We start from the raw sequence: 16,212 nt of genomic DNA, 5'->3' as shown, positions 1-16,212 counted from the left end.
ATTGTGTGCCGCAGAGAACAGAAACTCCCGTCCTGTCGGATGGGCTTCGTTCCACAGGGCCACTAGCCCCAGTGCCACCAGAAGTCTCCCAATTTGGTATCCCCGGTCACTATTCATGTGTTCTCCCTCCATTGAAATCCCCCGCCACCACCATCTATTTATTTATTTCATTTGTATAGCGCATAGACAAAGCATGTAGGCATAATAGCGCGGGGACAAAGCTTACAAACATGAAATTGGCATGAATAAACTGAGGGACAGATGGCAAAGGTCACACAGTCAAAGAAAAGCAAGGTTAGTGAATGAGAAAAGGTTTGAGGTCATGTTTGAATTTCGGGAAGCTAGAACACTCTCTTAAGTTAGGGGACAGGGCATTCCAACATCTAGGTGCAGAGTGAGGAAAAGACCCTTGTGCCACTATAGACAGTTTTATGTTTTTGGAATATGCAATAGCTCAGAGTTGTTGGAACAGAGCAATCTCCGAGAGGGAAGCCAAGATAGTCTCTGCTAAGTAGCTTGGACTTTTGCCATAGAGGCACTTATGGGTGATGCACAGGGTTCGATAAGTGAAGCCAATTCAAGGGCGTACTTGCATTAGAGATATGATCCGATCTCTTTAAGCCTTCCACAACCTACAATGCGTTGTTTTGGACGACCTGCAAACATCCCATTTCACCTGTGCCGGTGCCCTGTAATAGGCAGGCACATTACTCCCGTCGGCCCACAATGATTGCTCTGGCAATAGTGGCACAATTAGAGCAGTTCAGAAACGGCCTAATTTGTGCCAACAGCTTTAAGAAGTAGGCTGAGCTGGAAACCAGGCTGTTGATGTGTGTTTTCATTGAGAGTTCCCGATCCAGGATGGCACCCAGAGTTGTGGGTGCATGGCTATGATGCAACCTGAGATAGTGAATTAATGGTATTCACTGCCAAGCGCTTCCTTAGCTGTGGTGCCTTACCTGCAATCATGAGCTTTTTTTTTTTTTAGCATTGAAAGCAAGACAGTTGTCCGCCATCCAAGATTCAATTAGCTTATAGATATTATTTACTGTGTTAGTATCTTTAACATGATCCCCTGAAAAAGGGATCAGACACTGTTTCATCTGCATAGTTTGTGTTAGGTAAGAATTTGTGCAGTCACACTGTGAGACTACACAAGACGTATCTGCTTGGTATTTGGTAGCCCACCTTTTGGTATAGGTCTGTACTACACAAGTTGGTAGTGTGACTGAGAAGCCAGGCCTATCTCAAGAGGGGTAAATGTGCACTGTAGAGCTAGATGAAATCAGTCAATACAAGTAACCAAGTAACACTTACACTCTCAAGGTTTCAGTTATAAATATATAATTATTTATTTACAAATCAAGTTTTAGTTAAGCAATCTTTGTAACAGTCAAGCAAACTTTGGAATCACTTTGCCAAAGTCAATAAAGGTCTAACAGGGTCGATTCGGTGCTGTGAGGACTCCTGAAACCAGATTGCTTATGACCCAGTGGGTTGTGTAACTCCAGAAATTCTTGTATCTGTGTGTATGCCACCTTACCTATATTTTTCAGCAGAGATGGGACGAACATTTTCTGGTTGTGCTGGGTCCAGCGATATCTTCTTCAATAGTGGAGGGATCCATGCTTGATTAATCAAAGTTGGAACATTGTTTTCCTGAAAAGAGCAGTTGATAAACTTGGTAATTAATGGAGTGAGTTGACCTGCGCATGCTTTAACAGGTGAAGCTGGGCAGGTGTCTCCGCTACACTAGGTAGGTTTAAGCCTGAACAGCACCTTGGAGATTTCTTCTTCCATCGCTGTCTTGAAGGCGAAAGGCGGGATCACAGAGGGGTTGCGGAGGTATTATTCTTTAACAACCCTCATGGCTTCCAGGGTGGCCTGATAGACAGCCACATTTTCTCTGATGTTCGTGACTTTTTTTGTCATGGTTTCCTGTATGGTAGAACACCATTTGGAATCCTTGATCACCTCAATTGATGCAGGGCAAGGGTTCTCGAGTTTTTTTTCTTATTTTGAACAATTCTCTGGTGTTTGAGGAAGCACATTCAATTCTGTTATAACAAAAGACCATCATCCCTGGCAGCCCCTCCAGGACCACCCTCTTACCTTTCCTCAGTGTATCCATTAGTAACGTAGGAGGAAGGATTACACATTAATGATGGAGATGGAGATGTTTTCCTTCCCAATTTTCGACGAGATACCCACCAACCTGCCCTATCTTGGAATGTTTTTGTGATCTGAATGTCTGATGCTTTCTTAGTGATTATCCCTACTCTGGATCCACTCGTGAACCATGCATTTATGTGGGCCCCTTCCTAGTGGCGTTCTTCAAGATTTTCTTTTTTTTTCTATCTGATTCTCTTGCTCACTCTTGTGACAACTTTCTCTTCTTCCTCACGCCACTCACTGTAATTTTTCACTCTAGGTGGTCCTTGAACCTTTTTTTACTCCTTTTGCAGGTTAAAAATTAAGTCTGGATTTCTTCTTTACTACATATGTGCCCCAACAGATGGGCTTCCTGGAGTAAAACCACATCCAGTTTGTGCCAAGTATCTCTCACCCCTGAAAAGCCCCTAACTGTGCTGCCTGCTGCCAATTCTTATCTAACCCTCCCCTTCCCACCTTTTTTACCCATTTGCCCCACCTTGTTGTGCCCCTCTATGTGTCCCAACATTGTATCCCCCTTCCTTTCCTCACACCTCCAACATGAACATTTCTAGGTTTGCTTATCAGCTCTTTGCCAGAGTCCATATGTTCAGTTGCCCAAAACTACTTCTGGTCAACTATAAGTTGCTGGATTTCTCAGCCCATAGTGCAGCCGCCTGAGAAACCTCTGGTGCGTCTTCCTTCTCGACTGCACGCAAGTCAATTCTGTTGATTGTGTCATCTGAGCCCACCTCGAACCTATAGTCTTTGCGGGGGTCTCCTGTTGCTGTCCCTGCCAGCTGTATTCCTCAGCTCTCCAACCAGTCCCAGACCTATCCAGGTTCTCGGAACATCCACAACCCCTCTATCACCACCACTCTCAACTTCGCTGGAAACACTAGCATGTACTTAAAGTGATTGTTGCACAATTGTCTTGAACTTCTTTTAAGGACCTCCCTTGCACCTACTTCGAGCCCTGGCTCGTGCGGCTTGCAATATGGTGTCCCCGTCCCTGAAGTCCCTGTCCCTGAAGTTAAAACATTTTGACACCACTGATCTCGGCAGTGCTCCCAGTGGGGTTGGTCTGCTCAGGACTCTCTGCGCCCTTTCTATTGAGAAAAAGTTTAGCCTTTTGGTGGTAAGGTCCTCCCTGATCAATTTTTCCAGGAAGAGGTCCATAGACGGCCCCTATACCCTCTTGAGGAGACCCACAATTCTGATGTTTGCCCTTCAGGATCTCCCCTCTGCATACTCTCTCTTCCAGGGTGCAGGATTTGCCTTGTAGAACTTGCATGTGAGTGGACAGTCCTTACTGTGTCCTCCAGCTGGATTATCCTCTCCTCAGTTTCCTCCACTCTTTCTAAAACTGCCCTCAAGTCTGTTCTCAGCAGCAAGACATCCACCCCTACCTGGCCTATCTTGCCCTACGGACTGGTTCTTGAGTCTTTCACAGCCTGCAAGACATGCACCATTGTTGGTTCCACCATATCGGCGTCTGCAATTTGATCTGGCGCAGGGCCGGGTCTGCCCGATTGGGCTTGCATTTGCATTTTGTGCATCTGGCCTGTCGTGTATCTATCTTGTTCTGCGTTGCTCTGGCAGGCTTATCCTTTCCCATGGCTACTGCCATTGTCCTTGACCCGGTCTTGGATTTAATTGAACTACCCCACTTTTTTTCCCTGCAGTCGGGCCTCCTCAGGGCACTCTTGGCCAGGTTTAAGGCTTCTCCTGGATCCACCTTTCATTGTTGCACCCTGCAGCCGTGAGCAGCCATATCTCGCTGTGCTCTCTCACTTTGCCAGCTCCCAGTCCCTGTCTTGAGAGGCTTTGATCAAAACCCCCAGTTCTGGTTCTTATTAACTTTCCCGTGGGTCCTGGTTACCTCCCTGGGAGACCATCGTCTTCCCATTACCCTCTACCAAGAGGCGGGGAGCTCCCCATAGCAATCCCCTGTGAGTCTCTCTTCTGCTCAGTTGGATTCTACTCGGCCCTGGTGCCTCACTCATTTCCAACACCTCCGTCTGTCCAGGGTATCGCAGGCCACTCCCCCTCCATCCGCAACCTGCCCCAACTCACCGCCGCCCCTCTGGGCCTTTACTGCGTTGTGCCAGCTTCCTTGGGCTCCACGTGGTGGCCAGGGAAGCAGCATCACCTCTTTCTCCTCCTCGGTGCTCTGCTGTGCCGCTCCCCCAAGCACGGGCTAGAAGATCAGGGGAGTATCGCTGGAAGCAGCCTCCAGTCACACTCGGAAGATGACGCAACCCTGTTGGTGCCGGCACTTTTGTTGTTGGTTGGTGCAGCCCTCAGTTCTCTTTTTCTCCCCAGCGACCCACAGCCGAAATGTCACCTGCTTCAGCCATTACGATTATACCAGAGTAGCACTAAGTCAGTTCCCCCTTAGTTCCGACGCTGGTTCCCGAGGCTCGTTCCCAGCCTTATCGCAGAGGGATGGATCATTTTACAGATGTTTGGGGAGGTCGGTCGGGAGCAGTTACATTAGGCAGCCCCCCTCCCCATTTCCTCCGTTGATAACTAGTCTCTGCATTTTTAATATCTTTTTTATTACACCTTCTATCCACAAATATCGAACAAACATTGTAAAACATTATTGCTAGATAGAGAATTGCATCAATTTGATACAAAAACTACCATTGTTTTCACGAAAGCAAATACAATTGGAAACAAAATAGAACCTTTGTGTGATGAATCCTATGAATCCCTCACTAAACCCCTGCCTAACGTCCCCCTCCCAGGTGGCCAGGGAAAGGCAGACACTTTCTGAGCCTGACCTTTGGGGGTGGTGTACTGCAGGAGGATCACCTGGGAGGAGATCAAACCCACGGTGGTGAGGAGATCCCGTGTGATGAGACGCGGTATGTGTCCTTTTGAAGGGAACATCTTTCTAAACTGCCAAAACAGGTAATGGTGTAAGGATAAAGGGGTTCCCCGGAGGCTCAAGACTGTGTTCCTGTGTGAAAACAGGAAAAATAATACATTTCCCATGAATCTGTGGAGCCACGCGCACGCAGGCTCATGAGCGCTATTTAAGTCACTCCCCGGCCCGCGCTGCCTATTAGTGATTGTTGGCGTGGCAGGCACGGGCCGTAAAAGAACAGGTGTGCAGTCATTCGTGTGATCGAGGGATAGGACCGGGGCCATGCAGTGAAGTGGCATATTGCTGAAGGCTTCGCTCCTCGTTGGGGGCACTTGCAGAGTACGGCGGTGTGTTCCATCCAACACAGGACTACACATTGCTTGGGGGGGGGGGAGCCAGCGAGCCCCTCCAGGCCTCAGTTAAGTGATACGGAGAGTGTGGGGGTGTCAGGTTCAAAGTCCAGTGTGTTGTCCGCGGAAGCTGCTGAACCCCCGTGTTCCCCCATGAATGCTTCCCTCCCAACTGGTTGAATACAGTTGAGCTAAAAGCACCCCTAAGGTAAAAGGGGAATGGGGACAAAATAATAAACACCAGGTCTTGCTCAGCTATGGTCATCTCTCAACCTAAGAGAAGAAAGCAAATAGCATGTCATGGTCACTAACCTTATTTAATTTTGTCCCATAGAACCAGTTGATTCTCTTAGTTTTAAGCCCGGGATTCAATTACAGCTGCTTTACAGATTGGGCACTGTAAATCGCCACGCCACGCATGCGCAAAGCGAGTAGTGTCTCCTCAAATAAAAAACACGAACGAGTTCCAGAAAAAGGAAATGCAACACAGCGCACGCGCGGAACGAATAGTGTCTTAGAAAGCAGGAGGACGCAGGAAAGAAGATTAGAAAATCAGTATTCACACAGGCGCGAGGAGATCAGTGTTCCTGATGGCGCGTACCCGTAAGGAGAGTTCAGAGGTTTCGGAGTTCCGAATAACGCACACTATCCAAAGACCCTATGAACACTGTCACTTGCTCAGACAGTGCGAAATGACTACCACAATTTTCAGCACGACACGGCCAAAATCGTGAGCACTAATTAACTAGTACTCACTTTATATTACGCGACACACCACATGACACTTTAAGCGTACGATGCGAGGAAACAACTTTCACCAGCTCGAGCATGGCTCTTCAAAAACATCAAGCACTCCGGTTGCTTAGCAACATGGAAATCAGTAGAGAAACGGTTGTGGCACTCAATCAAAGTCTAAAAACAGATCAAGCTCAAAAGACTTTGCCCAACTGGATGTCTAAAAATAAAATTTTAATGAAATAAACTCCTAATAAATAAACTATAAACAGTTTAAGTTACATTACTTTAGATAACTTCAAAATTCACTTAGCTTGCTTCTTATCTTCATCCGATAATCCCTGGATTGGTTCACAAGATCTGCAGACTCTCTCCAGTTCCAAATGAACTCAAAATAGGCAGAAAGGCCCAGCCACAGGTAACTATTCACAGAGCTGAAAACATAGGTCCTTTCCTGCTGGGCTGCTGACAATGAAAGGCAGTTTAGAATGTCCAGACTCTGCCCTTTACACGCTCCAGACCAATCGGAGAACTTGCTTAGAACCTTCATATTGTCTCGGGAAGTTCTCCACACTCTGTACATCTAGGTTAAGGCCCAAACCAAGGACAAAGAGAAAACCTCATATTCCCACCACCACCATTCAACCACAGTAATGAAACCTGACAGCACCCCCCCCTTAATGCCCTGTCCCAGGGCTAGCCTTAGAAGGGTACTTTCTATGAAATTTTGCCTCTAAATGTGGCGCATGGACATTCAATTCTTCCTCCCATGTACGTTCTGTATGCTTCCCTCCCAACTGGTTCAGTACAGTTGAGCTAAAAGCACCCCTAAGGGAAAAGGGGAATGGGGACAAAATAATAAACACCAGGTCTTGCTCAGCTAAGGTCGTCTCTCACCCTAAGAGAAGAAAGCAAATAGCATATCATGGTCACTAACCTTATTTAATTTTGAAAGCTCCTCCTCATTCATCAAATAAATTTAGCAAACGCATGATACCTGGTTCTCCTCTTGTAAGGCTTAGAGGAGTGTTAATTCTCTGGAATTAATATGGAGAATTTGCAGCAACTAGGACTCTTCTGAATGGATAGATGCTTGGAATGACAGGATTCCAGGATGCAGTCCAACCTTACCAGCTACTACTTGAGTTCCTTAGTGGCTCTCTTGCCTTGAAATTAACTTTGTCTTTTATTAACTTCTTTGCTGCTCTGGCAATAGTTAGTTAGTGTTTTAGTATTGTCCCGTTAAGTCAAGTTGATTCTCTCTTAGTTCTATACCTGGGATTCAATCACAGCTGCTTTACGGATTCGGCACTGTCAATTGCCACGCTGCGCAAGCCCGAAGCGAGTAGCGTCTCCTCAAATAAAAAGCACAAACTAGCGGCAGAAAAAAAAAATTCACTCCAGCTCGATACGGAGTGAATTGGCACGTGAAAAAAGTGCACATCAGTGTGAAATCCGAGGAAAGGCCCTTAGCGCGTAAGCGCATCAGCACACATACGCAATTTCTTTGGACCAAAGGCCCTTAGCGCGTAAGCGCGTCTGTGACGTATCGTGCACGGCATTGCCCTGGCACGGGTTGAAGATCCCACGTGGCTTTCCATTGCTCTGTACATGCTTTTCGTGGGGTGCGGGCGTGTGTTTTCCAGCCGTTGGGGTTCACACGCTATTACTTCACAGCGGGTCGGTGTTGGCTACGTGTTCTTCTACACACAAGGCAGAAGGTGAGTGGTACCCCACTCGCACAGGGCCAATCGCGTGTGATACTTCCCGCGAACCCCAGGAATACACGTACCCCACTCGCACAGGGCCCTTTCACGTGTAAAACTTCCCGCGAACCCCAGTAATACACGTACCCCACTCGCACAAGCCCTTTTGCGTGTGAGACTTCCCGCGAACCCCAGTAATACACGTACCCCACTCGCACAGGGCCTATCGCGTGTGAAACTTCCCGCGCACCCCCGAAATACACGTACCCTGCTCAAATCACGTGTGAGTCTTCCCGCGAACCCCAGTAATACACGTACCCCACTCGCACAGGGCCAATCGCGTGTGAAACTTCCCGCAAACCCCAGTAATACACGTACCCCACTCGCACAGGCCTTTTCGCGTATGAATCTTCCCCCGAACCCCAGTAATACACGTACCCCACTTGCACAGGTCCAATCTCGTGTGAAACTTCCCGTGAACCCCAGTAATACACGTACCCCACTCCACAGGGCCAATCGCGTGTGAAACTTCCCGCGAACCCCAGTAATACACATACCCCACTCACACAGGCCCATTCACGTGTGAAACTTCCCGCGAACCCCAGTAATACACATACCCCACTCGCACAGGGCCTATCGCATGTGAAACTTCCCGGGAACCCCAGTGATACACGTTCCCCGCTTGCTGTGCTGGTACAGGGTTAGCACAGCCCTTTGCGCTGGATTGGGGATTTTGATGGCTTTTCCGTGCGTGAGGGGCGTGTTTGGGGGCGTAACTGGCGCTGCTGCAGGGTCGCTGCGCCACGGCTGGTTTTGGTAGTTAAAATCCATGAATACGCTGTGCGTGGAAATGGATTTTAGCGCGCGCGGCTGGCGCAGAGATTTGCACGCGCACACTGTGCACCAGCGGCGTGCCCCACTTGTGCGCTAAATTCTATGAATTACCCCTACATGTCTGATGCCGGAAGGGCGGATGCAGCAGCTTTTACCTGCTTGTTCTCAGAGGGTCTTGGTTTCCCAAACTCTAAAGTGCAGAGGCTGCGCTGCGGAAGATGTGCTGGGAGGCTGTCTTTCCCCAAGTGAGCTTAATTGCTGTGCAGGTGCCCTGTTGGAGACCAAAGCATGGAGCTGTGGGCGAGTCGAAAGTCTCAGGAGCGAGAGGGGCTCCAAAAGAGAGCAGCCCAACTGATGACACATGTGCAGAGGAAGGGTCCGGGTCCCTGAGAAGCCAGAAGCAGTAGAAGCTGTGCCCGAAATCATAGATGTTGGGGAATACATAGGACAAGGATCACAGAAGCCGGTGAGTCAAACCTGGTGTTCTAATTCCTTACGCGAACATTGCCGGCAACCGTATCCAGTTCCAATATTCACTCGCTTATCTGTTAAAGCGAGCTGAAGTGTTTGTTGAAGTATTTAAACAAAGGGATAACGGGAAAGTAACACTTGCATGTGATCGAGTAATTCACATTTCACTCGCATGAAGACCAAACGTTACAAAGACCATTGTTAAACTCATAAAGCGCATGAACTTGATGAAGGAGGAGTTGCGTGTCTTCCATTACACAGAATAACATTGCGAAAGACATTGTTGAATCTCTAACCTTTGAAAAATCTATTAAAAAGTAGTCACGTGTGCCTAATTTTGATTTCTAAAGAAATACTGAACTATAATCCTTTATTCACACAAACAAACCTAACTCGTCTAAGAAGGCAAGTGGTTAAACATTGTATCATTTCATATGTGACTGAAGAGAAATAGCAAGCATTGCCAATACCAAGAGTCTGTTCTTATTTGACATTGAACGTAGCAATTCTCAGAGCCAGAACGCAATCATATCCATACTGTGAGGCCAATATAAGTACAACCTTGCTCACAACATCAATGTGCACGTATTATCTGAAGCTAATAGAGTGGCACTGAGGTTTTGGGGGTAATTGCTTGGCTAACAGTGGAAGAGAAAGAAGACAAAGTTGAAAAGGGTAACTTGCTGCTTACAAAAATAGTTGAAGTTGAAACAACCTGTATTGCCAAAGACTGTGGGAGAAGTGGGTCATAAAGGGAAACTTGGGTTGCTATTGTGGCAGACAGACGAGAGAAGGTAAGAGGCTGCCCTTTTTGAAGAAAGCCATTCAGAGGAACTGTGCCTTGCCTATGTCAAGGGAATTTTGTCAAAGTCTAATTTATAATAATTAATACTGCTGAAGTAGTGGTGGTGTATCTGATTGTCAGTTGATGCAAACTTCCAGTGACCCAAATGAAGTGGAATGCTATGAGGCAAAGGAAAATGTCCTCATGGTAAACTGTATCAGAGGTGAAGTTGTTGAAGTGGAAGTAATAGTAGCACTGTGAAGTCATTCTGACAAATCTACCTATCATGAGGTCCAAAACCGAAGCTGTGGCTGTATCACAAAGTACTGAAGCTGGGGTTGTATTCCAATTTGAACAGAAGAATAAGTACTGTTAACCAGGATTCATGTTCCACTAACCTTCTAGAAGTTGTATTTCTTTTGAACTGTATCAAGTCTTCTGGAAAAGTGTGAAAACGCATTGTGGCTAGGAATAACATTGATGCTATTCTGAGTTAGGGGAAAGTCTGTATTTCTTCAGGAAAAAAGAACTCTGTTGTTGTGAACTTTGGTCAACAAATCCTTACCTTGCTATTGGAATTTCAAGAACTGAATTAAGACTTTACTACCTATGGGCACTTTTGTTTTTTTCCTTTTGATGAACAGTAGAGCTGAACTAACCTTGAATCATGCTTAAGGGTGTTTACTCAGGTTACTGAAACAATTCAAAACTAATTATTCAGATTCATGTTGATTGAATTGCCATACATTTTCTTTGCATTTGATGTTTAGTGTGAGGGCCAGCACTCCTGTGTTAGACTGTTAGAGTGTTTCCCCTTAGTTTTGTTAGGTAGGGAAACCCACAGTAGAGTAGGGAAAGTGAGGCATTTTTATAGAATATCTGTTCTAATAAAATAGCATTTTTTGAACAAATATCAAACAGTTGTCTGCCTCGCATTGCTGACCCCCCCACACTAGTTTCTTGAAGAATCTTAAAGTGTATTTAGCATCACAAAGTCTTAGCTGAAACAACCTTCAATGTTTTCTTTAAGTGTGGTGAGTGTAATATTTGCAAATTTGTGAACAGAGCCACATTTAATGACAGCTATGAAGGAAGTATGGAAATAAGACAACTCATCAACGGTAAAAGTACCCACGGTTTTTATGGGATTACATGCATCTGCAACAAGATATACATAGGAAGTACGACGAGGCCATTCAAAAAACATGCACATATGAACATCTAGGAGCAATACGAACTAAAGAGACAACAGCCACTACCCACACACCTGATGAGGGAACGCATTGAAGCTGAAGTAGAAACACTTTAGTTCTGGGGAATCTAGAAAATGTTTGAAGGCAAAAAGGGCAACATTGTGTCACTAAGAAGGCTTCTGAAAAGTTGTGCTCCACTTGAATCCTGCTTTAGCCTGCTGCTCGAGGCCACTCTTTAAGATTGCCGCCTTGGTCTTTGGCACTGAAGCCATGCTCCAAATGTGAGCCTGGGCCCCTGCAATAGGCTGCCTCACCACCTTATAGACAATCAGGGTCACCGGGAGGCGGGAGCCGGCCCATTCACACAAGGCCCACATCTAAGCCCGGCCCTGTCTGAGCCGAGAAGGGCCTGGAAGTCCTCCTCCTGCTTGCCCCCCTCTTCAAACTATGAATCGGCCTCCAGATGTATACTGCCACCACATGTACTTGGACCCATGGACCTCTACTCTGCCCTAGAATCTACAAGTGAGTGATGGCTGAACTCTCCCACTGCCTCCTCAACTGTCTGAACCGTTTTACCGCTCCACTCACTGCAATGTACCACTATTTTTAAAAATCGAATTTAGGTGTGTGCCTTTACATCTTGCACCTTTTTTTGCTCTGCATTGTATCACTAGTTTTCAAAATCGAATTTAGTTGTGTGTGCTTTTTACATCTCTGCACCTTTTTTGCTCTGCATTTTACTACTATTTTTGAAAGTCGAATTTAGATGTGTATGCCTTTTACATCTGTGCACATTTTATGCTCTGAATTGTACCACTATTTTTGAAAATCGAATTTAGGTGTGTGCGTGTGGCTTTTACATCTGTGCATCTTTTTTGTTCTGCATTGTACTACTATTCTTGAAAATCAAATTTATGTGTGTGCCTCAACATCTGCGCACCTTTGTTGCTCTGCATCGTACCACTATTTTTGAAATTCAAATTTATGTGTGTGCCTTTACATCTGTGCACCTTTTTTGTTCTGCATTGTGCCACTATTCTTAAAAATCAAATTTAGGTGTGCGTGCCTTTACATCTGTGCAACTTTGTTGCTCTGCATCGTATCACTATTTTTGAAATTCGAATGTAGGTGTGTGTGCCTTTTACATCCGTGCAGAGTTTGCAATTTGTGCCTCTTGTTTCTTAAATTCGATTTAGCTTTTGGATTGTTTGTGCCTTTGTGACTATTGGGCCACCTGGTGAGGTAAGCCAGACCTGGGCTGTGCAGCCACTCTTCTGTCATTCCTCTACTATCCTCTGCTGCCCCCATGGCTCTCATCATCTAACCCATCTTCTCCAACTGCAACACTATCACCTAACACCTAACACCTACCACCTACCCCCTAAACCCCTCTCTCACAAAGTCCGAAAGAAAAAATAAAACACAAGAAAAACATACTTAGTGCAAAGCCTGGTCTTCCCATCACAGACACCTATGTCAGTGCTTCTTCCAAAGATGTCTTAACTGATATCCTCTCCTATGTCCCCTATCCAGATCTATGGACCCCGCATCTCATCTCTACCCTCTCTCCTTCCATATCCTCTCCCATTAACGGTGGAACCAAGGGGGAAGTCCTCGTGGCCAGCATTTTCATCTTCTTGTTGCTTCGTTAATGTCTACCACACAGGCACCATAGTGGTCCAGGGTCCTCAACCCAACCTCCTTCTCTTTGACTGGATCTTGCCGTCTCTCGTTCCCTTCCTTCCTTCTCCTGCATCTTTCCCTACTACTCGCTCTCTCCCACCTATGACCGGTGTACCACGCCACTGTACCCCGCCACAGAAAACCTTCAAAGGCAGAGACCTCTGCCACCTGGCGGCACTTAACACCCGCTCAGCCAACAAACACTCTGCAGACATCTGCCTCCTTCTTGAAGACATTGACCTCGACATTCTCGCTCTTACCGAGACATGGTTCAATGCCAGCTCAGTCACTGCTTTGACTCCCTCCTCCCTGACAGCTTCACAATCATATCCAAGCCTCGACATCACTGTGCTGGTGGCAGGGTTGCCTTAATCTTCCCTGAGTGGATTCCTTCTTCCATCTTACCCACCCAGCCCTTCTCTTCCTTTGAGAGCCTGGTGTGCAAGATGGTCATCTCTCCCTCGTCCACCCTGACCATTGCCACCATTTACTGGCCTCCAGGCTCTACCAACCTGTTCCACTCTGAATGGGCAGATGTCTGCTCTTCCTTACTTTCATCTACCTCCAATCTCTTCCTCTTGTGTATTTCAACATCCAACTGGACTCCTCTGTCACAGCTTCCACTCTCTTCATTGACCTCTGCACCTTTCTATCACTCTCCATTCTTCCCTCAGGTCCAACCCACTCAGCTGGTCACACTCTGGACACCCTCTGGACGCCCTCATCCACTCTGACCTACCTTTCTCTTCCCCACTGGTCACCCCTCTATCCTGGTCAGACCATTCTCTCCTTTCCTCCCACCTGGGCCCCTGGGGCCATCTGACCGCACCCCCCCAAAGCCATGCCAACGTCGGTCACCGATATCTGCCCGATGAAACGAGTGTCAGCTGATGCCTTCGCCTCCACCTTCATACCCCCTTGCAACACCTACCTCAGATTCTTCCACTGATTCTGCTCTCAGCAGTCTCCATGTGGCCATCACCAATATTCTCAACACCATTGCCCCAGTCATGAGAATCCGCCTGAAACCTGCCTCTAAGAAAAACACCTGTTATGACTCCGATCTTGAAACCCTGAAACGAAAGTGCAGAGCGGCGGAACGTTAGTGGCAAACCTCAGGCTCATCCTCTGACAAACTGGTCTGCTGTCTGCTCCAAAGGTAATACAGACTCTCCATCTGTGCCAAGAAAAGAGCCCACATACAGGCACAGGTTTCGAGTGCATCCAACAACACGGCTGAACTTTTCAAGATTTTCAGGGAACTAGCCAACCCTTCTGCAATTTCTTCCTCCCAGGCCCACTGCATCGCACTGGCCACACACTTCACCACCAAAACTCAGGACATCCTGAATTCCCTTGTCCCTCACCCTCCGAACCCTTCCCACCCCCCCCGCCTCCCTTGGCCCCTCCCCCTCCCCTTCCCCTTCCTCCATCTCCTCCTTCGCCACCATCGCAACTGAAGAAGTTACCAGAGTTGTCTGCTCCATGAAGGTCTCTTCTAAACAGGTTTTCCCTTGCTCATCCAGAACCATCAAGAACAACATTAGCTCTTTTGCCCCCTCACTCAGTTATTTCTGCAATCACTCTTTTGCCACTGGATCTTTCCCCTCCCCCCTTAAGCACTCACTTGAGCACCCCTCCTGAAAAAACCTTCAGCAGACCCTACCTGTCCTGCCAACCCCTCCTGGGGAAACTGCTGGAGAAGCTGGCCTTGCCCCAAATCAACTCACACCAAACTTGTTGTTTGTCTCCACGACCATCAATCCGGATTCCGAGCATCCAGAGTCACAGATACTGCTCTTCTGAACACCTGTGAAGAACTGATTGCTTCTCTGGACTCCAACTCCCTAGATGTCCTCATCCTACACTATATCTCCTCTGCATTCAACATAGTCAACCGTCCATCCTCATACAAAGACTCCACGATACCCTTGGTTCTCGGATTGGGCACTGGACTGGCTGACATCCTTCCTAACTGACTGATCGTCCCAAGTCATCCTGGGCACCTTCTCCACCTGTGGTGTCCCCCCAGGTTCTATCCTCTCCCCATGGCTCTTTAACATCTACTTTATTCTGCGGCACACCTCATCTCCCCCCCCCCCAACTTCCAGTGTTATACAGGCGACACTCAACTCTTTCTCAAACTCCTGCAGGCCCCCTTGCACCTTCCATCATGCCAGACTGCCTATCTGCCATTCAGTCCTGCTGCACCTCCAACGATCTCTGCCTCAACGCCTGTATAACTGAGATCCTTCCCATCGGGACCCCTGCACCCTCTTTCTTCACTTCACTCTGGCCTTCCTCCATGGGCTTTCCGCCCGCTCCTTCTTCTGAAGCTAGAAACCTTGGATTCATCTTCGACTCCTCTCTCTCCTTCCTCCCTCATACTTAGGACATTGCCAAGAAGTCCAACTTTCAGCTATTCCTTCTCAAAGAAATTGTTCCTATTCCCACTTTCCCCCAGAGGCTCAAAGTTACCCGAGGTCTGATTATCTCTAGGCTTGACTATTGCAATAGCCCTCTCCTGAATCTACCTTCTTCCACTCTGCGACCTCTCCAGCGAATCCAGAATAGGGCAGCTAGACTTATCCTTGGCCTTAAGCCCAGGGACTGCATCTCTCCTGTCCTAAAAAGCATTCACTGGCTCCCGGCTGCTGCATGGATCAAATTCAAATCCCTCTGCATCATCCACAAGGCTGTCTGGGCCAGGGGAACCTCACTATCTTCAACTTTAGCTCACTAAATACTCTCCCTCCAGACCTCTACGTTCCTCTGGCACCAACTCTTTGTGAGTAAAGCGCTTTGCTAAACAGAGGGCAGGAGGGTGATCGCTTTCCTCAGCTGGCTCCCTACTATGGAACAGCCTCCCCCTCCCTCTGCGCCTTGAGCAGGACTTCCTTAAATTCCAGAAGCTCCTCAGGACTTTCCTCTTTACCTCCTCCTTCCCATCTCCTCTCCTTTGCTAATCTCACAGTTGCTGTGATTGGTGTCCTGGGCCCTTATGCATTTTCAGGGCCCCTGATCTCCCACACCCAATCGCCCAGCTTCTGGCTACTCTCAGCACTTGCCTTGGCACTCCCTCCACATTGTAGGCTCGCACATACACCCAAAACGGCTCCAAGCCATGTAGCACGGACACTCCAGCACCTACGCCCTCTGCCCTCTTCCTGCTGCACGCTCTGAATACTAACAAGGCATAGTAGGCTCATCTTTTATTTCCACTTTCCCCTCCTCTGTTGTGTATTCAATATGTATCACTCCCTGTGAGCGCTTTGAAACAGTATGTACTTACTGTATAAGCGCCTAACAAGCAAACAATAAATACAAGTGAGGAATGGAACGTTGAGGAATGGAACGTGAAAAACTATTAATAGATCAAGAAGCAATTAATACTTTATTTTTGCACCACCACTACAGGACATGAACT

The sequence above is a fragment of the Ambystoma mexicanum genome, chromosome 5p (genome assembly GCF_040938575.1).
Source record: "Ambystoma mexicanum isolate Mex_15411 chromosome 5p, UKY_AmexF1_1, whole genome shotgun sequence".
Lineage (NCBI taxonomy): Eukaryota > Metazoa > Chordata > Amphibia > Caudata > Ambystomatidae > Ambystoma > Ambystoma mexicanum.
This window is presented reverse-complemented; position numbering follows the sequence as displayed.